Source organism: Pseudophryne corroboree, chromosome 6 (genome assembly GCF_028390025.1).
Source record: "Pseudophryne corroboree isolate aPseCor3 chromosome 6, aPseCor3.hap2, whole genome shotgun sequence".
Classification (NCBI taxonomy): Eukaryota; Metazoa; Chordata; class Amphibia; order Anura; family Myobatrachidae; genus Pseudophryne; species Pseudophryne corroboree.
This window is the reverse complement of record NC_086449.1, coordinates 616489694-616514160: the sequence shown is the minus strand read 5'-3', so window position 1 is coordinate 616514160 and position 24467 is coordinate 616489694. Positions and strand designations below refer to the sequence as shown.

Genomic DNA, 24467 nt, shown 5'->3' with positions numbered 1-24467 from the left:
ATCGCGTCGAAAGGTACCTAAAATGTGCATACAATCCTTCAATTTCTCTTACAGATCCAGTCGAAATCGAAGGTTAGCACCGATTATCTCACAAGTGTATGGGCACCATTATTTTCATGCCAAGTTCCATTGTGCTTCATATACAAATTCAGATGCAGTTGCACACAGGTATACAAGTATTGCATACATATCAACTTAATCAGTTCAGTCTTGTGAAACAGTTTTGTCAGATTGCATTGTGATTAAGGGGCCTATTTATTAACATTATTTTTACAAAAAAATGTTAAAAACTGTGTTTTTCACACAATTTGCACATTATTTTAGTATCACTTAAATGTATTAAAGGGCTTTTGTAGCAGTGTCCATGAAAAACTGCTCCAAATCCTTTAATTAACTTATTTTTTTTAGTAATCAGATCACATTTCCCATACTTATAATGGAAATGTGATCTGGGCCGAATTTACTGAAAAAAAAGGGGAAAATAAACCTGCAATGATCCCTGTGATAATTACGCCAGCTCCAGCTGGCGTTATCACAGGGATCATTGCGAGATCCCTACTTCTGGATAGCTTTCTTTGCACCTTGGCAGAGAAAGCTGTGCGGGACCGTGCTCTGATGGATACACAAGCTGATAACTGGTAAAAAAACACATACTTATCAGTCCCAGGAGCCAGTGATCTGTGCTCCAGTGCGGGCTGCCGGGCATCGGGACCTCCTGTGCGCTGCTGTGACCCTAGTGTAGTAAAGTGATGCTGCAAAATGGCAGCTCACTTTACAGTACCAGGGGTCACGGCAGCGCACAGGATCCGATGCCCAGCAGCCCTGGAGGAGCAGCGATCACCAGCTTTCTGGACTGGTAAGTATATTTACCATATGGGGGTCACGGCACGGGATGATAAACGCGCCGTGGGGAGTTGTCCTCGCAGCGGCGCATGCGCAGCAGGACATTGGGGTATTTTATCAGGAAAATACCCAGATACTGTTGCGGATTGTCATCGCAGGGACATTTCCCTGCATGCGATAATTGATACATCCATGCAATGTAATCAATTATCGCAGTGCGGATTGGGTTGATTTTATCACATGCCATCTGCATCCTTGAATGCGAATGGTGATAAATCGGCCCCTAAGTCACAAACTTTGGTGAAAAAGATGTGGAAAAGATGCTACTCGGCATGGCTCATTAGCTCCAGGCGTCTCGCGCCACATGGCGTATTGAGGCCAAGGCCGTAACTTGGTGTGTGCGGAATGTGCCACCGCACATAGCGATGCAGAGTAGAGGGCGCTGTTGGCAGCACTTGTCAATTATCTTTTTTAATTACTTTTAAATATACAGTAGCTTACCCTCTTTTTGAAGCCCAGCATCTCCTAACCGGCCCTGTCTCCTTCCTCTACCGCTTCTGTCCCTAATATATAGACAACATTCATGAACCTAACTTGAAAGCTCTTTGTTATTCAGTCACACTGACCTTTATTACATTTCAAGATGCTGACATACCCAGAATTTGTACCCACTGCATGTGGTATTGCAGTCAGACAATGTATTCATTGAGCTACAGTATCTGCCCTTACAGAGAAAGCAAGAGAATTCTAACTATTCAAAATGTACTTATCAATGAGTTGGATGTAACTGTTATCATTTGAAAAAGTAATTAGCAGCTTAGCAGCTCTTCTAACACACCCATGAGGTGGCTGTCTAATGTCGTTTTATTTTTTGTTTGTTTTTTTGGGGTGTCATCAGTAGCCCTAATCCCCAGTCTTTCTTTCTGTTTAATTATATTGGGTTATATTTTTTCTGTCCAGGGTAGATACTAGCTGCATGTAACCCACAAATGTTAGACAGCTTTATTTTTACACTGCAAATTAGATTTCAGTTTGAACACACCCCACCCAAATCTAACTCTGTCTAAACATATTACATCTGCCCCACCTGTGCAACATGGATTAACCCAGCTGCTTGTCTTTTTGCTTTACTTACAAACATGAATCAGGCCCTTTGTGTAGTCCCACAAAGGACCTGCACAAAAAGCGATGGCTGTAATCTTGACAGTTCTGATGCGTGTGTCATCTCAGAGAAGGGAGAAAGTGGTGACTGTAATATTGTACTGTAGGTTCTGTAAGTGTAAATTTACAGATTTATTTAAAATACAATGGGGGTCATTCCGAGTTGTTTGCTCATTGCCGATTTTCGCAACGGAGCGATTAAGGCAAAAATGCGCATGCGCATGGTTCGCAGTGCGCATGCGGTTAGTATTTTAACACAAAACTTAGTAGATTTACTCACGCCCGAACGAAGATTTTTCCTCGTTGAAGTGATCGTAGTGTGATTGACAGGAAGTGGGTGTTTCTGGGCGGAAACTAGCCGTTTTCTGGGAGTGTGTGGAAAAACGCAGGCGTACCAGGGAAAACGCGGGAGTGTCTGGAGAAACAGGGGAGTGGCTGGCCGGACGCTGGGCATGTGTGTGACGTTAAACCAGGAACAAAACTGACTGAACTGATCGCTATTTGTGAGTAAGTCTCGAGCTACTCAGAAACTGCTAAGAAATTTCTTTTCGCTATTCTGCGAATCTTTAGTTCGCAATTCTGCTAAGCTAAGATACACTCCCAGAGGGCGGCGGCTTAGCGTGTGCAACGCTGCTAAAAGCAGCTAGCGAGCGAACAGCTCAGAATCACCCACAATGTATCAATTATATTCTTATTTATTGTTCAGAAAGCAAACTATGTTTGAAATTGGATTTTATATATACACTGCTCAAAAAAATAAAGGGAACACTAAAATAACACATCCTAGATCTGAATGAATGAAATATTCTTATTAAATACTTTGTTCTTTACATAGTTGAATGTGCTGACAACAAAATCACACAAAAATTATCAATGGAAATCAAATTTATTAACCCATGGAGGTCTGGATTTGGAGTCACACTCAAAATTAAAGTGGAAAAACACACTACAGGCAGATCCAACTTTGATGTAATGTCCTTAAAACAAGTCAAAATGAGGCTCAGTAGTGTGTATGGCCTCCACGTGCCTGTATGACCTCCCTACAATGCCTGGGCATGCTCCTGATGAGGTGGCGGATGGTCTCCTGAGGGATCTCCTCCCAGATCTGGACTAAAGCATCCGCCAACTCCTGGACAGTCTGTGGTGCAATGTGGCGTTGGTGGATGGAGAGAGACATGATGTCCCAGATGTGCTCAATTGGATTTAGGTCTGGGGAACAGGCGGGCCAGTCCATAGCATCAATGCCTTCGTCTTGCAGGAACTGCTGACACACTCCAGCCACATGAGGTCTAGCATTGTCTTGCATTAGGAGGAACCCAGGGCCAACCCCACCAGCATATGGTCTCACAAGGTGTTAGGGTCTCCTGCTCTGTGCTGCCACGTCGTCATGGCAACCGGGAGACAAGTGCTAGCGGAGTAACCTGAGCGTAGCTGATACTCCGGTTCGGGTCTTTTGCTGTGCAGTGGTTACAGGCTCTGTGCACGGCAGGGGATCCGGTGCTGGTTTTTGTGCTCACACTCTGTGAGGTCTGAGTGGGGCGTGGACAGCACCTGCTATATAAACCCTCTTCTCAGGTTAGGCAGATGCTGCTGAATCTTTGTTGGTTAGTCAGTTCCTGAAAGCTAGCTAGTACTGTGTAAACTTTGTATTTGTTTGTTGCTTACTGCAAATAGGCCTTGGGTTTTGGTATTACACTCTGCCAATCCAGACCTAGCAGTAAGACTGGAGTCAGTCGTTTAACCTGCTGGGGTTCTTTTGCTACTCTGTGAACCTAGCAAGTTTGCGGCTGTATTCTCAGACTTGCCTGCTAAAATCCTTTCTCACTGTGCAAGGTGTTCAGGTGTCAGTTTAGTGGCAGTAAGCTGAACCAGTGCACTGCAAGTGAAGACTAGGATTGTGGAGACTCTCCTTGTGTCTATTATTCCATCTCTGACCAAGGAGTTTACTGCCACACCCGTTGGTAACCCTTTAGGGTTTTGCTGTTGCCCTTAGCAACAGCATTTCGGGTTCTCTACGTATTAAATCACAACATCTCCCTTCTTTCCATCTGAACATTCCTAATACTAGGGAGACACCCAGTTTCTTAGCCTTTGGGCTTCTCTGTTCACTTTGTGTTTATTTTGTTACCCTATCACCTTCTGTGTACGTAATGTCATATTCCCCAGTCTGTCTGTGAGTTCATTTGTTTTGCATCCCTCTCCGTTCAGACACCAGTACATTCCTGCTGGCACTGGTGTGCATAACATATTCAGCAGCCAAATACTCCTATTGAAATTTTGTGGGAATATGGAGCATACCCCTCAAAATACTTTGCAACAGGTGGTCGATCAGGTGCAGGTCCTGACTCGACAATTTAATGATTTGTCCATTAAAATGCACACCTCGCAGGCCGCTGGCGGAGCTCCCGCAGCAGCAGTACCTTCAGGGGTTAAGGAGCCGAAAGTAAATCTCCCGGATCGTTTTTCTGGAGATCGCTCGCAGTTCTTTTGTTTCAAGGAGAGCTGCAAGCTATATTTCCAGCTTAGGCCTCAGTCTTCTGGGTCGGAGATTCAGCGGGTGGGCATAGTGATTTCCTTGCTACAAGGAGACCCACAGGTCTGGGCATATGGGTTGCAGCCTGACTGTCCGTCGCTTAAAAGTGTTGATGCTTTTTTTACGGCACTGGGCATGTTGTATGATGACCCTGACAAGACGGCCTCAGCCGAGGCTCAGATTTCGATCCTTAAGCAAGGGCGAAGGCCAGTTGAGGTTTATTGTACGGAGTTTCGGAGGTTGGCCCATGATACCCAGTGGAATGACCCAGCCCTGAGACACCAGTACCGAAGAGGTCTTTCTAACCAGTTAAAAGACCAACTGGTACAATATCCCTTGCCTGATAGCTTGGATCAGCTCATGCAGTTATCCATTCGGGTGGATAGACGGCTGAGAGAGCGCAGGCTTGAAAGGGAGACCGAGGTTTCCTTCTTTCCCAAGGGAGCCTCAGACTCTGAGGAATTTTCAGAGTAGCCTATGCAGATTGGGGCTACCCGCCTCTCCTCGCGTGAGAAGACGCGGAGGAGACAGCAGGGGTTATGTTTGTACTGTGGGAATAAAGGTCATGTGGTAGTATCATGCCCAGAAAAGCCGGAAAACTTCAGGGCCTGAGGGTGATGGGAAATATCCTGTCAGGCCAGAAGTCAGAATTTCCCAAGAAGACTTTTATCATTCCGGTGACCTTGAAGATCCTCGGTCAAACTGTCAAGACTGAGGCCTTTGTGGACAGTGGGGCCGACGGGGTTTTTATGGACCGCCAATTCGCCCTGAAACACTCTGTTCCCTTAGTACCCTTGGCATCGGAAATTGAGATTTGTGGGTTAAACGGGGAACCATTATCCCAGGGTAAAATTACCTCTTGCACTAGCCAGATTTCTTTGTTTATTGGAGCCACACACTCTGAAAAATTGTCCTTTTATGTGACTGTCTGTACTTTTGCCCCATTGGTGTTGGGGTTACCCTGGTTAAGGGCCCACAATCCTCAATTTGACTGGGTCTCTGTGGAGATTCTTAGTTGGGGTACTGATTGTTTCAGGAGTTGCTTGAACCTTCCAGTCAGGCTTTCGCAGCTAAGTTTGCCAGGATTGGCAGGATGTTATGCAGATTTTGCGGACGTGTTCTCCAAAAGAGTTGCAGAGGTACTACCTCCCCATCGCCCCTATGACTGTGCCATTAATTTGTTGCCGAATGCTAAGCTTCCCAAGAGCAGGTTGTACTCCCTGCTATGGCAGAGTACATTCAGGAGAACTTGGCTAAGGGATTTATCAGACCTTCACAGTCTCCAGTTGGGTCGGGCTTCTTCTTCGTGGGTAAAAAGGACGGTTCGTTGCGACCCTGCATCGACTTCAGGGAATTGAACCGTATCACGATTAAAAACTCATACCCACTGCCTCTCATTTCGGTCTTGTTTGACCAGCTTCGTACGGCCACCATTTTTTCTAAGATTGACCTACGCGGTGCGTACAATCTAATCCGAATAAGAGAGGGGGATGAATGGAAGACTGCCTTTAATACCCACTCAGGGCACTATGAATATTTGGTGATGCCTTTTTGGGCTCTGTAATGCCCCGGCAGTCTTCCAGGACTTCATGAACGATGTGCTCAGGGAATATTTGGATAGATTCTTAGTTGTATACTTAGATGACATCCTAATCTTCTCCCATTCCCTGGAGGAACATCGGAAGCATGTACGCTTAGTCCTCCAGAAACTCAGAGACCACCGGCTTGGGGCGAAGCTGGAGAAGTGCGAATTTGAAGTTCAGCAAATCGCATTTCTAGGATATATTATCTCTCCAGAAGGTTTCCAAATGGAGGGTTCCAAGGTACAGGCAGTCCTGGATTGGGTGCAGCCCACTAGTTTGAAGGTGCTTCAGCGTTTTCTGGGCTTTGTGAATTTTTATAGACGATTTATCGCTGGATTTTCGTCTATAGTAGCACCCTTGGTGGCACTCACTAAGAAAGGGGCGGATGTTGCTCACTGGTCTTGTGAGGCCAAAGCGGCTTTTGCCCGTCTCAAAAGGGCATTTGTCTCGGCCAAGGTGCTGCGACACCCAGGTCCAGAGCGTCCTTTTGTGGTGGAGGTGGATGCCTCTGAGATGGGTATTGGGGCAGTGCTCTTTCAGATGGGGGTGTCTGATAATCGCCTTCATCCCTGTGCTTACTTTTCCCGTAAATTTTCGCCTGCCGAGATGAATTATGACGTGGGTAACCGGGAATTGTTGGCTATTAAGGATGCACTCGAGGAGTGGAGACACTGGCTTGAGGGGGCTAAGTTTGTGGTCTCAATTCTCACCGACCATAAGAATTTGGCATATTTAGAGTCAGCGAGGCGCCTCAATGCCAGGCAGGCACGATGGGCTTTGTTTTTTGCTCGCTTTAATCTTTTGATAACATATCGCCCTGGGTCAAAAAACATCAAGGCTGATGCGCTCTCGCGGAGTTTTGCTCCAATCCAGGAGACCACCGAGGAGCCATTGCCCATTGTGTCCCCATCATGTATTAAAGTGGGCATTACCCAGGACCTCTTGTCATTAGTCCTTAGAGCACAGGAGCAGGCTCCTCCAGACCTTCCGGTAGGTCTTTTGTTTGTGCCTCCTAGGTTAAGACAGCGAGTGTTCCTGGAATTCCATGCCAAGAAGTCGGTAGGTCACCCGGGTATTGCCAGAACTCGGGAGTTGCTATCTAGGGCGGTGTGGTCGCCCTCGGTGGCTAGGGATGTGGATCAGTGGGTTCGGGCATGTGACATCTGTGCCCGAAATAAGACTCCCAGAGGGGTTCCTGTTGGCCCATTACATCCACTCTCTATTCCATCTAAGCCATGGACCCACATTTCAATGGATTTTGTGGTGGACTTGCCCAAATCCTCGGGGATGACAGCCATCTGGGTTGACGTTGACAGGTTTTCGAAGATGGCGCACTTCGTTCCATTGGTTGGGCTGCCATCGGCCAGACGCCTGTCTGAATTATTTATGCTGCATGTTGTGCGCCTCCACGGGTTGCCACTTGATGTGGTCTCTGACCGCGGATCTCAGTTTGTGGCCAAATTCTGGAGGGCATTTTGTTCCGATCTCCAGATTTCTGTCAGCTTGTCGTCAGGCTACCATCCGCAGTCTAATGGGCAGACTGAAAGGGTGAACCAGTCCTTGGAGCAGTTCCTCAGGTGTTATGTCTCCAAGTGTCAGACTGACTGGGTTGCTCATCTGTCCATGGCGGAGTTTGCCTATAACAACGCGGCTCACTCTGCTACAGGGATCTCTCCCTTCCTTTGTGTGTATGGGCATCATCCTAAGGCCAATTTTTTTGACCCCCTGGACTCCACGCCTGGTGGTTCCTCTGTGGTTTCGGTCCTTAGAGGTATTTGGAGGAAAGTGAAGAAAGCGCCCTTGTGTCTGTGTCAATAGTGACCAAAAGGGTTTTTGATAAGCGGAAGAGACCCTGCAGCTTCAAATTAGGAGACTTCGTCTGGTTGTCTACCAAGAATTTGAAGTTGAGACAGCCATCTCATAAGTTAGGCCCCCGGTTCATCGGTCCTTATAAGATCACCAGGCTTATCAATCCGGTGGCATTTCAGTTAGATCTACCCCGTTCTTTGGGTATCAATAAAACATTTCATTGTTCCCTTTTAAAACGGGCGATTAGTAATCCTTCTTCCAGTGGAAGACCTTCCCCTCTTCTGATACGTGGCCAGAGGGAGTTTGTTGTTGAAAGGATTCTTGACTCCAAGATGGTTTGGGGTCGGCTGTCATTTTTGGTGCACTGGAAGGGGTATGGCCCGGAGGAGCGGTCGTGGGTGCGCAGTTGTGATCTTCATGCCCCCAGACTGTTACGCTCTTTCTTCTCGCAGTTCCCTGATAAACCCAGTGGTAGGGGTTCTTTGACCCCTCGTCAGAGGGGGGGTACTGTTAGGGTCTCCTGCTCTGTGCTGCCACGTCGTCATGGCAACCGTGAGACAAGTGCTAGCGGAGTAACCTGAGCATAGCTGATACTCCGGTTCGGGTCTTTTGCTGTGCAGTGGTTACAGGCTCTGTGCACGGCAGGGGATCCGGTGCTGGTTTTTGTGCTCACAGTCTGTGAAGTCTGAGTGGGGCGTGGACAGCACCTGCTATATAAACCCTCTTCTCGGGTTAGGCAGATGCTGCTGAATCTTTGTTGGTTAGTCAGTTCCTGAAAGCTAGCTAGTACTGTGTAAACTTTGTATTTGTTTGTTGCTTACTGCAAATAGGCCTTGGGTTTTGGTATTACACTCTGCCAATCCAGACCTAGCAGTAAGACTGGAGTCAGTCGTTTAACCTGCTGGGGTTCTTTTGCTACTCTGTGAACCTAGCAAGTTTGCGGCTGTATTCTCAGACTTGCCTGCCAAAATCCTTTCTCACTGTGCAAGGTGTTCAGGTGTCAGTTTAGTGGCAGTAAGCTAAACCAGTGCACTGCAAGTGAAGACTAGGATTGTTGAGACTCTCCTTGTGTCTATTATTCCATCTCTGACCAAGGAGTTTACTGCCACACCCGTTGGTAACCCTTTAGGGTTTTGCTGTTGCCCTTAGCAACAGCATTTCGGGTTCTCTACGTATTAAATCACAACATCTCGCTTCTTTCCATCTGAGCATTCCTAATACTAGGGAGACACCCAGTTTCTTAGCCTTTGGGCTTCTCTGTTCACTTTGTGTTTATTTTGTTACCCTATCACCTTCTGTGTATGTAATGTCATATTCCCCAGTCTGTCTGTGAGTTCATTTGTTTTGCATCCCTCTCCGTTCAGACACCAGTACATTCCTGCTGGCACTGGTGTGCATAACACAAGGGATCTGACTGAGGATCTCATCTCGGTACCTAATGGCAGTCAGGCTACCTCTGGCGAGCACATGGAGGGCTGTGCGGCCCCCCAAAGAAATGCCACCCCACACCATTACTGACCCACTGCCAAACCGGTCATGCTGGAGGAAGTTGCAGGCAGCAGAACGTTCTCCTTGGCATCTCCATACTCTGTCACGTCTGTCACATGTGCTCAGTGAGAACATGCTTTCATCTGTGAAGAGCATAGGGCGCCAGTGGCGAATTTGCCAGTCTTGGTGTTCTCTGGCAAATGCCAAACGTCCTGCACGGTGTTCAGCTGTAAGCACAAGCCCCACCTGTGGACATCGGGCCCTCATACCACCCTCATGGAGTCTGTTTCTGATCGTTTGAGTAGACACATGCACATTTGTGGCTTGCTGGAGGTCATTTTGCAGGGCTCTGGCAGTGCTCTTCCTGTTCCTCCTTGCACAAAGGCGGAGGTAGCGGTCCTGCTGCTGGGTTGTTGCCCTCCTACGGCCTCCTCCACGTCTCCTGATGTACTGGCCTGTCTCCTGGTAGTGCCTCCATGCTCTGGACACTACGCTGACAGACACAGCAAACCTTCTTGCCACAGCTCGCATTAATGTGCCATCCTGAATGAGCTGCACTACCTGAGCCACTTGTGTGGGTTGTAGACTCTGTCTCATGCAACCACTAGAGTGAAAGCACCGCCAGCTTCCAAAAGTGACCAAAACATCAGCCAGAAAGCATAGGAGCTGAGAAGTGGTCTGTGGTCACCACCTGCAGAACAACTCCTTTATTGGGGGTGTCTTGCTAATTGCCTATAATTTCCACCTGTTGTCTATTCCATTTGCACAACAGCATGTGAAATTGATTGTCAATCAGTGTTGCTTCCTAAGTGGATAGTTTGATTTCAAAGAAGTGTGATTGACTTGGAGTTACATTGTGTTGTTTAAGTGTTCCCTTTATTTTTTCGAGCAGTATATATATATATATATATATATATATATATAAACAAATATAAAACCACAGCACTCGCCACCCCAGAAGCGGCAACCTACTTAAATATATACAAATATATATATACAATATATACAAACAGAAAATGCAGCAAGCTCACTTATCCTCACAACATCAATAAATAAATGATGGGGGTTTAGTTAATGAATTGGCCAATGCACGGAAGCCTGCAAACCGATCGCCAAGGTACCCCACCTTCATGCAGGTCCTACACTATCACAGAGTCTTAAAAATTAAAACCTGGCAACTGTATCACATATAACTACAAATATGTCTACTTGGTTTAATGTGCACCTGCCACACACCTTATGGTTTTTAAAGGTACACTAGTCACCTGACACTGGCTGATACTGTAAATTACTAAGGAACAGCTGACACGGGTTTAGGACAATTGAGGTTACATAGGGGTGCATGAAAAAACTTGTGGCCACAGTTAATAAGAGTTAACCAAAGATTAACCCTGCAATATACAAACAAATATAAAACCACAGCACTCGCCACCCCAGAAGCGGGGTGCAATGTCTGCACTCACCACTCATAGGGTGGGGTGCATGTAGCCCATGGCCACCCACTTAAATATATACAAACAGAAAATTCAGCACTCACCATAGCAAGCTCACTAATCTTCACAACATCAATAAATAAATGATGGGGGTTTAGTTAGTGAATTGGCCAATGCACGGAAGCCTGCAAACCGCTCACCAGGGTACCCTGTTATGAGGATAAGCGAGCTTGCTATGGTGAGTACTGAATTTTCTGTTTGTGTATATATACATATATATATATATATATATATATAAAATACAGGTTTGGGGTTACCCAGACAATTTCCTTATTTTTGAAAGAAAAGCACTGTTTTTTTCAATGAAGATAACATTAAATTAATCAGAAATACATTCTATACATTGTTAATGTGGTAAAGGACTATACTAGCTGCAAACATCTGATTTTTAAAGGAATATCTACATAGGTGTATAGAGGCCCATTTCCAGCAACCACCACTCCAGTGATCTAATGGTACATTGTGTTTGCTAATCGCATTAGCAGACTAATGGATGATTAGAAAACCCTTGAAAACCCTTGTGCAATTATGTTAGCACAGCTGAAATGGGTTTGCTCATTAGAGAAGCTATAAAACTGGCCTTCCTTTGAGCTAGTTGAGTATCTGGAGCATCACATTTGTGGGTTTCGATTATACTCTCAAAATGGCCAGAAAAAGAGAACTTTAGTGTGAAACTCGACAGTCAATTCTCGTTCTTTGAAATGAAGGCTATTCCATGCGAGAAATTGCCAAGAAACTGAACATTTCCTACAACAGTGTGTACTACTCCTTTCAGAGAACAGCACAAACAGGCTCTAACCAGAGCAGAAAGAGAAGTGGGAGGCCCCAGTGCACTACTGAGTAAGAAGACAAATACATTAGAATCTCTAGTTTGAGAAATAGACGCCTCACAGGACCTCAACTGGCAGCTTCATTAAATGGTACCCGCAAAACGCCAGTGTCAACATCTACAGTGAAGAGGCGACTCCGGGATGCTGGCCTTCTAGGCAGAGTAGCAAAGAAAAACCCATATCTGAGACTGGCCAATAAAAGGAAAAGATTAATATGGGTAAAAGAACACAGACATTGGACAAAGGAAGATTGGAAAAAAGTGTTATGGACAGATGAATAGAAGTTTGAGGTGTATGGATCACACAGTAGAACATTTGTGAGATTTAGAACAAGTACAAGAAAAAGGTGATATTGGACCCCTGGCGCACTGTAATCGTGGATGCTGTTTCTTACTCCTATTATTGAATAATGAGGTCAACATGTGCTGATTGTCACACAACACTAGCAATATTTATTAAAACACAATCCCCAGCTGGGAATGAACAAAGATATTAAAAACAAACAGATATTAAAACAAATATACAGAAATGCGGTGAATGGAAAGGGACACCAGTGCTTTTATAAAGTGCTTTTCATGCTTAAAATCCTTCTTAAATTGAGAAGAAATCTCTCACCATGTTGCATAGCCGCGGTGGGCTAGCTTTAAAGAGATAGCTGGGGTCCTAGGCTGAATGGCCCAGCACCACCGCAGCAGGCGTATCAGCTTACAGTCACCGGTTCCCAAACCTCCACCAAGTCTGTCCTTATCCAAATAACGCGTTTCGGTCTTGTATTGGCCTTTCTCAAAGTTTGATAAGTGATGTCCTCTATGCTGGCTTTTTATTCCATTACTAATTACTGTATAACGAACAGTAATTCGTTACTCCTGTTACTTCCGGGATCGTCCACCGGAAGTGATGCATATGCGTTCCAAATACCGGGGAAAGTGTTATTTTGCGTTCCACCGGCGATTCTGCTATAACAACCGGAAGTAATGCATATGCGTTCCAAATACCGGGGAGGTTGTAGTTTTGCGTTCCACCGGCGATTCTACTATAACCTCACACAACTTCCGCATATCCACGCTGCAAAATCCCGTGTTTGCGGGTCAAACGTTACCAGGAAGTGACATGTTTGCGGATCTCAATGCGTTCCACCTTACATCATGTGTAGATAGGTAATCCGATTTACCCCATCTCTACCAAACTGGGTGGTACTTCATTCCCAACCTGTCCATCCCTATTACCAAGATGGGGTAAAATCATTTTCACATTTATATCCATATCCATTCGATCAATCCATATGTAAAGTGGAGAAAGAAATAAATAATCAAAAGATTAATAAAGAATCAATAAAATATTATATAAAACTTTTAAAAGTTTTAAAGGTGTAGTCAATGATGTTGTTTTAAAAAGTGTATAAGAATTATTAATAGGAATTATTTAAAAATTATGAGAGGAAATATTGAGGGAAAAAGTAATTGCACTTGACTACTGGATAAAAAATCATAAAAACCATTTTAACTCAAAATCAACATTAAGGCCGTTTGGTTTAATGGTATCTAACAAGTATATCCACTTCATCTCACTCTTCGCTAATCTGGTTTCTATATTGTTACTTCTCCAATTAGGTCTAATTTGTTGTATACCCAGATATCTCTTAATTTGGCGTTCACATTTACCGTGAACAGTCCTGAAATGTTCTGATAAAGGGTGTGTATCAAGGCCTTTCCGAATGTTGTACACGTGTTCTGCCACTCTCGTCTTCAATGGTCTAGATGTTTTTCCAATGTACACATGCCCACATTCACATTCCAGCAAGTAAATGACATTTTTCGAATGGCATGTTATAAAATCATTAATTTTAAATAGTTTGCCCTTATGTTCAAATTCAGTGGTTTTTCTTATAACATCTTTTTTTGTGGTGGACCGACACATGATACAGGACCCACAACGATGGAACCCTTTATTACACGATCTCACTGTGTTTTTTTCTTGTAGGCTACTTTGTACTATATGGTCCTTAATAGACTTGGCTTTCTTATAGATAAAAACAGGTTTGGGCGGAAGATATCCTCCCAAAACTGGATCATCTAATAAAATACGCCAGTTGTTTTTAAAGATTTTTTCTATCTTTTTATGGTTACCACCATACTGAGTAATAAAGGCCCATTGGTAGGGATTATCCCCACAGGGTTGTGGCTCCTTTACTTTCAGAAGATCTTTTCTTTCAATTATTTCAACTTTCTTCTTTGCTGCTTCTAATAATGATGGGTCATATCCTTTTTCTAAGAACCTGTTGGACATTTCATCCATTTGTGAATTTAAGATGACAGGGTCTGTGCAGTTCCTCTTTAAACGTTTGTATTGACCCACCGGAATGTTATTTAGCCATCTATGATGATGTTCACTATTTATGTGAAGGTAAGCATTAGAATTTGTGGGTTTACGATGCGTCTTTGTACAGATGGTCTGATCTTGAATATATACGCTTAAATCCAAGAACACCAGTTCTTCTTTACTCTGAGTATATGTTAAAACAATATTAAATTGGTTATTGTTTAAAATTTCTTTAAAAGCTCCCAAAGATTCATCATCTCCATTCCAAATGCAAAAAATGTCATCAATGAACCGCCACCAGCACACCAGGCCCGCTCCCTGCCCCCTAACCTGATCTATGGTGAGACTCTCCCAATAGGCCATGTAGAGATTTGCATAGCTGGGAGCGAACCTGGTGCCCATGGCGGTCCCCCTTATTTGTAAATAATAGGAGCCATCGAAGTAAAAATAATTATTGCGAAGAATAAAATCAATCGCTTCCATCAAAAAAGACTTAGTTTCTTCTTTAAAATCACTCTTGTTTAAAAAATATTTGATGGCTATTTTCCCTTTATCCCAATCAATGATTGTGTATAAAGTGCTTACATCCGCGCTCATTAAAGTGCTATTCGTTTCCCAAGGAATCTCTTCTAGTTTCCTCAATATGTCTCCTGTATCCTTCAGATAGGCACTGGTTTTTACTACCAAAGTCTGTAAAAAAGAATCTACCATTGCAGAGAGATTGGACGTTACACTATTGGTTCCGGTAATTATTGGGCGTCCCGGAGGATTTTTTGCATCCTTGTGTACCTTGGGTAACACGTAGATAGTGGGAGTCGAGGGGTCACTCACATTAATGAACTCCTGCTCACTCTCTGTGATAGCTCCACTATCCACTGCCCTTTTCGTCAGAATCTTCAATTTTTCAATTATACTTTTTTGTGGGTCAGATTTCAATTTCTTATATGTGTCCTGATCTCCCAGCTGTCTGTACACTTCCTTGAGGTAATATTCTTTTGTCATTACTACAACTCCTCCACCCTTATCGGCTGGCTTTATTATAATTTCATCATTAGATTGTAATGACTCCATCGCCTTAAATTCCTTTTTTGTAAGGTTCTTTTTCTTTGACTGTGGTATGGTCCTCAGCTCCTTGGATACAATGGAATTGAAACAATTAATGCTTCCACCTTTTATATGCTGAGGATAGAAGCTGGACTTTTTCTTGAATTTTGAAACCTCAGCAGTTTCCTCCTTATCCAACGGCTCCTTACTCAAAAAGAATTTTTTAAGAGTGATCTTCCTAATATATTTTTGGAGATCAATGAAAAGATCGAATGGATTGGGGTCACTAGATGGGGCAAATTTAAGTCCCTTTAAAAGTACACTTAGCTCATGAGGGGTCAAGACATGACCACTGAGATTAAATATTTTACTCTCAGTTTCTGTGGTACACTCAGTATTACCTATCTGTGTATTCACAATATCAATAGCTACTTGCTTCTTACACTTTCTTGGTGGTTTTTTGGGGTTTTTTTTTACACCCCCTCTTTTCCCCCTTTTGGTAGTCTTTAAACGTATAGTGTTCATTCCCTCCTTGGGGATCTCCGGCTCCTCCCTAAAAAATACCGGCTGTCCCTCGGGGTGGATGGATTCTCTTGTCTAAAATTTTCCTCAATATATTTCCCTTCTGCGTTGGTATTACCCATATTTTTGTATATATCTTTCCTTCTTGTTGTATATTTTGGAGACTGATGATACTCCCTTCTCCCATCGGGTCTATCATATCTCCTCCTTGTATCAAAACTGGGGGGAGGTTTACCTAATGGTTGCCTCCTATCCCAATTCCGATAATGATTCCTTTGAGTAAACCCACTATTCCTGTTGGTAGGGGAATCATGAAATTTTCTTCTGGAACCAATGACTTTACCCCTCCATACTGGAGTGGAAACCGTTTGTTGTGTTACCTTCTGTTTCTTAGTGTTTGGTTTGATGGGCTCAGATAAAGTTCCCTCTTTAGATTCATTACAATCTCTCTGAAGTTTGCGTTTCTTCCTATTTTTTAACTCCTTTGTTTCTTTTTCCAATTGATATAGTATCTCTTTCTCTCTCTCTTTCACTTCTTTTGATTCGATAAACGGATCAACTAGAACTTTTAAAGATTCAATTTCCTTGTTAGTTTCTATGAGAGTTTTCTTTCTCTCCTTTATAATTAGTTCTATTAGAGATAGACTACAGTGTGTTAAAATTTTTTCCCATTCCTTGGTGAATCCTTCATTTTCATTAGTGAATGATGATTTTTTTGATATTAGCAGGCCTTTGGGTACTAATTGATTAGCAAGATAGTACTCCAATGTAGTCACCTCCCACCACAGCCTGTTTTCCTTAATCATGTATTTTTCTAATTTATTCAAAATGGTGGAGAGATCTTCATCCTCCAAAATCATTTCACTACAGGATTCATCTAGAAATCCTTTAGATAGATTCCTTCTAGTTTCTCTATACGAAAACATCCCTGCTGCTCGTCTTACTGGTACAATGTGTTTGAAATAATCCAAATATATAACAAAATGGTAGTACTTTCAAATGAGCGCAGTAAGGAATAGAGTGCTGCCCAGGTCCAAAAACAAAGGAGACAAACACAAATCTCCAGCAATAGATACAAGAAAAAGGTGATATTGGACCCCTGGCGCACTGTAATCGTGGATGCTGTTTCTTACTCCTATTATTGAATAATGAGGTCAACATGTGCTGATTGTCACACAACACTAGCAATATTTATTAAAACACAATCCCCAGCTGGGAATGAACAAAGATATTAAAAACAAACAGATATTAAAACAAATATACAGAAATGCGGTGAATGGAAAGGGACACCAGTGCTTTTATAAAGTGCTTTTCATGCTTAAAATCCTTCTTAAATTGAGAAGAAATCTCTCACCATGTTGCATAGCCGCGGTGGGCTAGCTTTAAAGAGATAGCTGGGGTCCTAGGCTGAATGGCCCAGCACCACCGCAGCAGGCGTATCAGCTTACAGTCACCGGTTCCCAAACCTCCACCAAGTCTGTCCTTATCCAAATAACGCGTTTCGGTCTTGTATTGGCCTTTCTCAAAGTTGGATAAGTGATGTCCTCTATGCTGGCTTTTTATTCCATTACTAATTACTGTATAACGAACAGTAATTCGTTACTCCTGTTACTTCCGGGATCGTCCACCGGAAGTGATGCATATGCGTTCCAAATACCGGGGAAAGTGTTATTTTGCGTTCCACCGGCAATTCTGCTATAACAACCGGAAGTAATGCATATGCGTTCCAAATACCGGGGAGGTTGTAGTTTTGCATTCCACCGGTGATTCTACTATAACCTCACACAACTTCCGCATATCCACGCTGCAAAATCCCGTGTTTGCGGGTCAAACGTTACCAGGAAGTGACATGTTTGCGGATCTCAATGCGTTCCACCTTACATCATGTGTAGATGGGTAATCCGATTTACCCCATCTCTACCAAACTGGGTGGTACTTCATTCCCAACCTGTCCATCCCTATTACCAAGATGGGGTAAAATCATTTTCACATTTATATCCATATCCATTCGATCAATCCATATGTAAAGTGGAGAAAGAAATAAATAATCAAAAGATTAATAAAGAATCAATAAAATATTATATAAAACTTTTAAAAGTTTTAAAGGTGTAGTCAATGATGTTGTTTTAAAAAGTGTATATCATTGACTACACCTTTAAAACTTTTAAAAGTTTTATATAATATTTTATTGATTCTTTATTAATCTTTTGATTATTTATTTCTTTCTCCACTTTACATATGGATTGATCGAATGGATATGGATATAAATGTGAAAATGATTTTACCCCATCTTGGTAATAGGGATGGACAGGTTGGGAATGAAGTACCACCCAGTTTGGTAGAGATGGGGTAAATCGGATTACCTATCTACACATGATGTAAGGTGGAACGCATTGAGATCCGCAAACATGTCACTTCCTGGTAACGTTTGACCCGCAAACACGGGATTTTGCAGCGTGAATATGCGGAAGTTGTGTGAGGTTATAGTAGAATCGCCGGTGGAACGCAAAACTACAACCTCCCCGGTATTTGGAACGCATATGCATTACTTCCGGTTGTTATAGCAGAATCGCCGGTGGAACGCAAAATAACACTTTCCCCGGTATTTGGAACGCATATGCATCACTTCCGGTGGACGATCCCGGAAGTAACAGGAGTAACGAATTACTGTTCGTTATACAGTAATTAGTAATGGAATAAAAAGCCAGCATAGAGGACATCACTTATCCAACTTTGAGAAAGGCCAATACAAGACCGAAACGCGTTATTTGGATAAGGACAGACTTGGTGGAGGTTTGGGAACCGGTGACTGTAAGCTGATACGCCTGCTGCGGTGGTGCTGGGCCATTCAGCCTAGGACCCCAGCAATCTCTTTAAAGCTAGCCCACCGCGGCTATGCAACATGGTGAGAGATTTCTTCTCAATTTAAGAAGGATTTTAAGCATGAAAAGCACTTTATAAAAGCACTGGTGTCCCTTTCCATTCACCGCATTTCTGTATATTTGTTTTAATATCTGTTTGTTTTTAATATCTTTGTTCATTCCCAGCTGGGGATTGTGTTTTAATAAATATTGCTAGTGTTGTGTGACAATCAGCACATGTTGACCTCATTATTCAATAATAGGAGTAAGAAACAGCATCCACGATTACAGTGCGCCAGGGGTCCAATATCACCTTTTTCTTGTATCTATTGCTGGAGATTTGTGTTTGTCTCCTTTGTTTTTGGACCTGGGCAGCACTCTATTCCTTACTGCGCTCATTTGAAAGTACTACCATTTTGTTATATATTTAGATGTAGAACAAGTGAAAAGATGCTGGAAGAGTGTCTGACGCCATCTGTCAAGCATGGTGGAGATAATGTGATGGTCTGGGGCTTCTTTGGTGCTGGTAAAGTGGGAGATTTGTACAAGGTAAAAGGGATTTTGTATAAGGAAGGCTATCACTCTATTTTTCATCACCATGCCATACCATCCTCCTCCAGCAGGACAATGACCCAAAGCACACCTCCAAATAATGCAAGAACTATTTAGGGACGAAGCAGGCATCTGGTATTCTGTCTCTAATGGAGTGGCCAGTACAGTCACCAGATCTCAACCCCATTGAGCTGTTGTGGGAGCAGCTTGACCGTATGGTACGCAAGAAGTGCCAATAAAACCAATCCAACTTGTGGGAGGTGCTTCAGGAAGCGTGAGGTGAAATTTCTTCAGATTACCTCAACAAATTAACAGCTAGAATGCCAAAGGTCTGCAATGCTGTAATTGCTGCAAAAGGTGCATCCTTTGACGAAAGCAAAGTTTGAAGGACACAATTATTATTTCAAATAAAAATAATTTTTTCTAACCTTGCCAATGTCTTGACTATATGTTCTATTCATTTTGCAACTCATTCGATAAATAATAGTCAGTTTTCATGTAAAACATTAAATTGTCTGGGTGACCCCAAACTTTCGAACGGTAGTGTGTGTATTTATATATATATATATATATATATATATATATATATATATATACCCCCCCTTGTCAAAAGCAGGAACCATTATGACTTGTTTGAAAATACAAGGAATACGCACATTTGACTAGTGTTAAAAAATCTTGTGGTGCCGTTGCAGCTGGTGCACTCACAAAATGTTTTATACGACTCCACAGGTGAAGCACTCTTGGCTTAACAAAGATACATGACACTGGTTTAGCAAATAATGTTTCAGTTGTTATTAACTGTCTTTAGATAGGTCGTAGCACCTTGTGCGGCACAAAGGACAAACACTGTTCATCTGTAGCCATTGTGTCAGTAAAGGGACATGGACTGTATGGTGGCAGGATGATACAGCCATTTCCATTCCAACTTCAACGTCAGACATGCAGATGGTACAGTACTCTATGTCCTCTCTTTCTCCAGCCACAGGAGTGCTTTCCTCAGTGCAGCTGCCCGATTTTCACTGGAACTGGACTAATTTCTTCCTCTTTCTGATAATGGTCCAGCTTTTTCTCTACCCAATGATGATCCACAACTTTCTCTTCCCGATGATGGTGCTGTTCTTCATGATAATGGGCCAGCTCTTCTGCTTCCAGATGATGGTCCAGCTCTTCCTCTTTCAGATGATGGTTTAGCTGTTCCTCTTCCTGATGATGGTCCACCATTGAATGGCCTGTGGCGTCCTGACCTCAGCCATGTCTCACTGATGTTATGGATTGTTCCTCCATTTCCAAGCAGCTGGGCTTACTCCCTTCAGTTCATTGTAGCTGGTGACAGCAGCTGTAAAAGTAAAAAGAGAGAAAGAGTAAGAAAACTCACAGATGTGATTGTGTGCTGAGATCCAGTCACTGGTGAATCGCTGGCAGAAAATACTAGTGAGCAAATGTGAACTCTCTTGGGAGGCTCTTTCTCATGTGTCAGCAACAGCCTCAACTCAACTCAAGAAATGCCAGTGATATTGCTGTGCACTGGGGGTATATGCCATGGAGAATTCAAATGTGGCATGTGGGTGGCAGTTGGTGATGACCGAGCTTCACATATACACAGCGCCGGTTCTGAACCTTGTGGCACCCAGGGCGAAAGTTTCCTGTGGTGCCCCCCCCCCCCCCCCCCCCACACACACACACACACACACACACGATAAAATAGAGTTGGTGCACGCCCAAGGTGCACGGTCAAAAATAGGGGCGTGGCTTCTTCATAGGGAAGGAGCATGGCCACAGTTATCCCGCTGTACTTGTGCCCCCCTGTAGCTGTGCCCGCTGTAGATGTGCCTCCAGTAGCTGTGCACCCAGCAGCTGTACCCCCAGTAGATTTGCCCCCTGTAAATTTGCCCCCAGTAGCTGTGCCCCCTGTAGCTGTGCCCCCAGCAGCTGTGCCCCCAGTAGATGTGCCCCCGTCATAGTGCCCCCAGTAGCTGTGCCCCCAGTTGATTTGCCCCAGTGGCTGTTCCCCCTGTAGCAGTGCCCCCTGTGGTAGTGCCCCAGTATGTGCCCCCTGTACTTGTGCCCCTAGTAGTTGTGCCCCCTGTATAGTTGCCCCCAGTAGCTGTGTCCCCATTAGCTGTGCCCCCTGTAGTAGTGCCCCCAGTGGCTGTGCCCCCAGTTCATTTGCCCCAGTAGCTGTTCCCCCTGTAGCAGTGCCCCCAGTATGTGAACCCTGTAGTTGTGCCCCCTGTAGATTTGCCCCCAGTAGCAGTGCCCCCTGTAGTAGTGCCCCAGCAGCTGTGCCCCCAGTAGCTGTTCCCCCCCGTAACAGTGCCCTCTGTAGTAGTGCCCCCAGAGCCGGATTAAGGGGGGGGGTCCCGGGGATACGTACCCCCGGGCCCCCCTTTCCAAAAGGGCCCTCTGCCCATACACGCACGCAGGGGAGGGGGGGGGGGGGTCCGAGTATCTAGAAACCCCCCCTGCATGCTGATCCATCGTAGCAGCTGACAATTTTTTTTCCTTATTTTAGAGCCGCATAGAGACATGTGCGGCTGCCGGCAGCTGAGCTGCCTTTACTGACTGAATGGGGACGGACTCCGAGGCAGGCTGGCTGAGTGTAGGGGGAGCTGGCTGCAGAGGAAGCAGCAGCTCCTCCCAGGAAGTTCTCCCATGTGACCAGTCTGGCTGGCCGGGTAAGGCAGTAAATCTGTGCAGTGCACGGCAGCTGTGTATTTCATGTGCAAGTGCAAAGTGGGATTAGTTATGCAGGACAGGTGAGGCACCCACTGTCCTGGTGTTTGAGTGGGAGGGAGAGGAGTATGCGATGTGTTTATATGCTGTATGTGTGTATCCTATGTATGTGTATATAATGTGTATGTATCCTGTGTGTCTGTATATGCTGTGTGTATGTATTCTATGTGTCTGTATGTGCTGTGTGTATGTATCCTGTGTCTGTATATGCTGTGTGTATGTATCCTATGTGTCTGTATATGCTGTGTGTATGTATCCTATGTGTCTGTATGTATATGCTGTGTGTATGTATCCTATGTGTCTGTATATGCTGTGTGTATGTATCCTATGTGTCTGTATATGCTGTGTGTATGTATCCTATGTGTTTGTATATGCTGTGCACAGTATATGTATCCTATGTCTGTATATGCTGTATGCAGGTATCCTATGTGTCTGTATATGCTGTGTGTATGTATCCACTATGTTTGTATGTATATATGCTGTGTGTATATGTTGTGTGTATGTATACTATATGTGTATATGCTGTGTGTATGGATACTATATGTGTATAGTGTGTGTGTGTGTGTGTGTGTGTGTGTGTGTGTGTGTGTGTGTGTGTAAATGCTATGTGTGTATATGCTGTATGTGTGCATGCTGTGTGTATTTATGCTCTCTTGGTGTATGTATGCATGCATGTATGTATGCTCTGTTTGTGTGTACATGTGTGCTGTGTGTGTATGTATGCATGCCCTGAGTGTGTGTCTGCAGTATGTATGTTGGATCTGTGTATATATGCTTTTGTAAGGATGCAATGCATGTGTGTATGTATGTATGTATGTATATATGCATGCTGTGTATATGTACAGAAGTGTGTATATGAGTATGTATTATTTTTATATATATATATATATATATATATATATATACACACACACACATGTACGGAAACCCCCCCAAGAAAATCCTGCGTTTTCCCCTGCTGCCACACCACAGATCGGATCTCTCTTCCGATCCGATCTGTGGTGCTTTGCTCCCGTCCTCACTGCAGCAGCGGCCGTACAGACAGGACGGCTCAGCTGTCCAATAACGTATGAGTGAAGTAGGCTGCCCCAATGGCTGAGCGGCAGGCTGCTTCATTCATACATGATTGGAGAGCTGAGCAGTCGCTCAGCTGTCTGTGCGGTTGGCGGGGACGGGAGCGCAGGTCGATCGTTGGATGGTATGTGACACCCCCCCGTCCTCCTCCTCCTCCTCTCTTGAATAGGGGCCCCACTGTCTTAAGTACCCCGGGCCCCCCATGGACTTAATCTGGCTCTGAGTGCCCCCAGTATGTGCCCCCTGTAGTTGTTCCCCTAGTAGTTGTGCCCCCTGTAGTAGCGCCGCTTGCAAACAAGAAAAACAAACAAAAAAACAATACTTACCAGCCCCGCTCCTACTTCCGGACCACTGCCGCCGCTGCTGCTGTCTCTGGCCGCTGTCGGCTCCTCTCTATGGGAGAGATGTCATGATGTCTCTACCATAGCAGCGCCTTACCGACAATAGGGGTCAGTTATGACCTCTAGCGTCAGTCAGCGACGCTGGCTGCAGCGGGCGCCCACACAGCCCACGGCGCCTGCTGCAGCCGGGGAGAAAAGGCCAGGAGTAGCGGGTCTTGCCACGGCGGCGACTGCGCCCTTGGGGTAGCAGTGCCCAGGGGAAAAAAGCCTGGTTGCCCGTGGTAAAAGCCGCTACTGCATGTATATCATCTCCCCATTGATATTACACATAGTGATACATGTGGGAAATGACTTGTTAGTGCTGAGGAGTCATTATAGGGTGACTTGGGGGCATCTACTGAAATCATTTTAGTTCTACTGCTGGACTCAGTGAGTTCAACTGTCATTGCTGCTGCCATTCCTACTCCTCCAATGGCTATATCTGTGGCCTCTGGTGTTACGGTTACCAACATTATATTATAACATTATATAGGATATATATATATATCTATATATCTATATATATATATATATATATATATATACTAGTGATGTGCACCGGAAATTTTTCGGGTTTTGTGTTTTGGTTTTTGATTCGATTCCGCGGCCGTGTTTTGGATTCGGACGCGTTTTGGCAAAACCTCCCTGAAAATTTTTTGTCGGATTCGGGTGTGTTTTGGATTCGGGTGTTTTTTTACAAAAACCCCTCAAAAACAGCTTAAATCATAGAATTTGGGGGTCATTTTGATCCCATAGTATTATTAACCTCAATAACCATAATTTCCACTCATTTCCAGTCTATTCTGAACACCTCACACCTCACAATATTAATTTTAGTCCTAAAATTTGCACCGAGGTCGCTGGATGACTAAGCTAAGCGACCCAAGTGGCCGACACAAACACCTGGCCCATCTAGGAGTGGCACTGCAGTGTCAGACAGGATGGCAGATTAAACAAATAGTCCCCAAACAGCACATGATGCAAAGAAAAAAAGAGGTGCAATGAGGTAGCTGTGTGACTAAGCTAAGCGACCCAAGTGCCGACACAAACACCTGGCCCATCTAGGAGTGGCACTGCAGTGTCAGACAGGATGGCACTTCCAAAAAATAGTCCCCAAACAGCACATGATGCAAAGAAAAAAAGAGGCGCAATGAGGTAGCTGTGTGACTAAGCTAAGCGACCCAAGTGGCCGACACAAACACCTGGCCCATCTAGGAGTGGCACTGCAGTGTCAGACAG

At 44.3% G+C, this 24467-nt stretch overlaps 1 protein-coding gene across 4 annotated transcripts in view; it reads right to left on the bottom strand.

The window, feature by feature from the left end:
• The window catches only part of LOC134933117 (uncharacterized), a 148870-nt gene that overhangs the window by 56805 nt on the left and 67598 nt on the right, over positions 1–24467 (bottom strand). For 2 of the 4 annotated variants that reach the window (XR_010179613.1, XR_010179612.1), the window contains exon 2: positions 19702–20377. The exons of the other annotated variants lie outside the window; for them this stretch is intronic. The gene's annotated coding sequence lies outside the window, so the exon portion shown is untranslated. Of the gene's footprint in view, positions 1–19701; positions 20378–24467 lie in introns of those variants that run through there. 4 annotated transcript variants of the gene reach the window in all.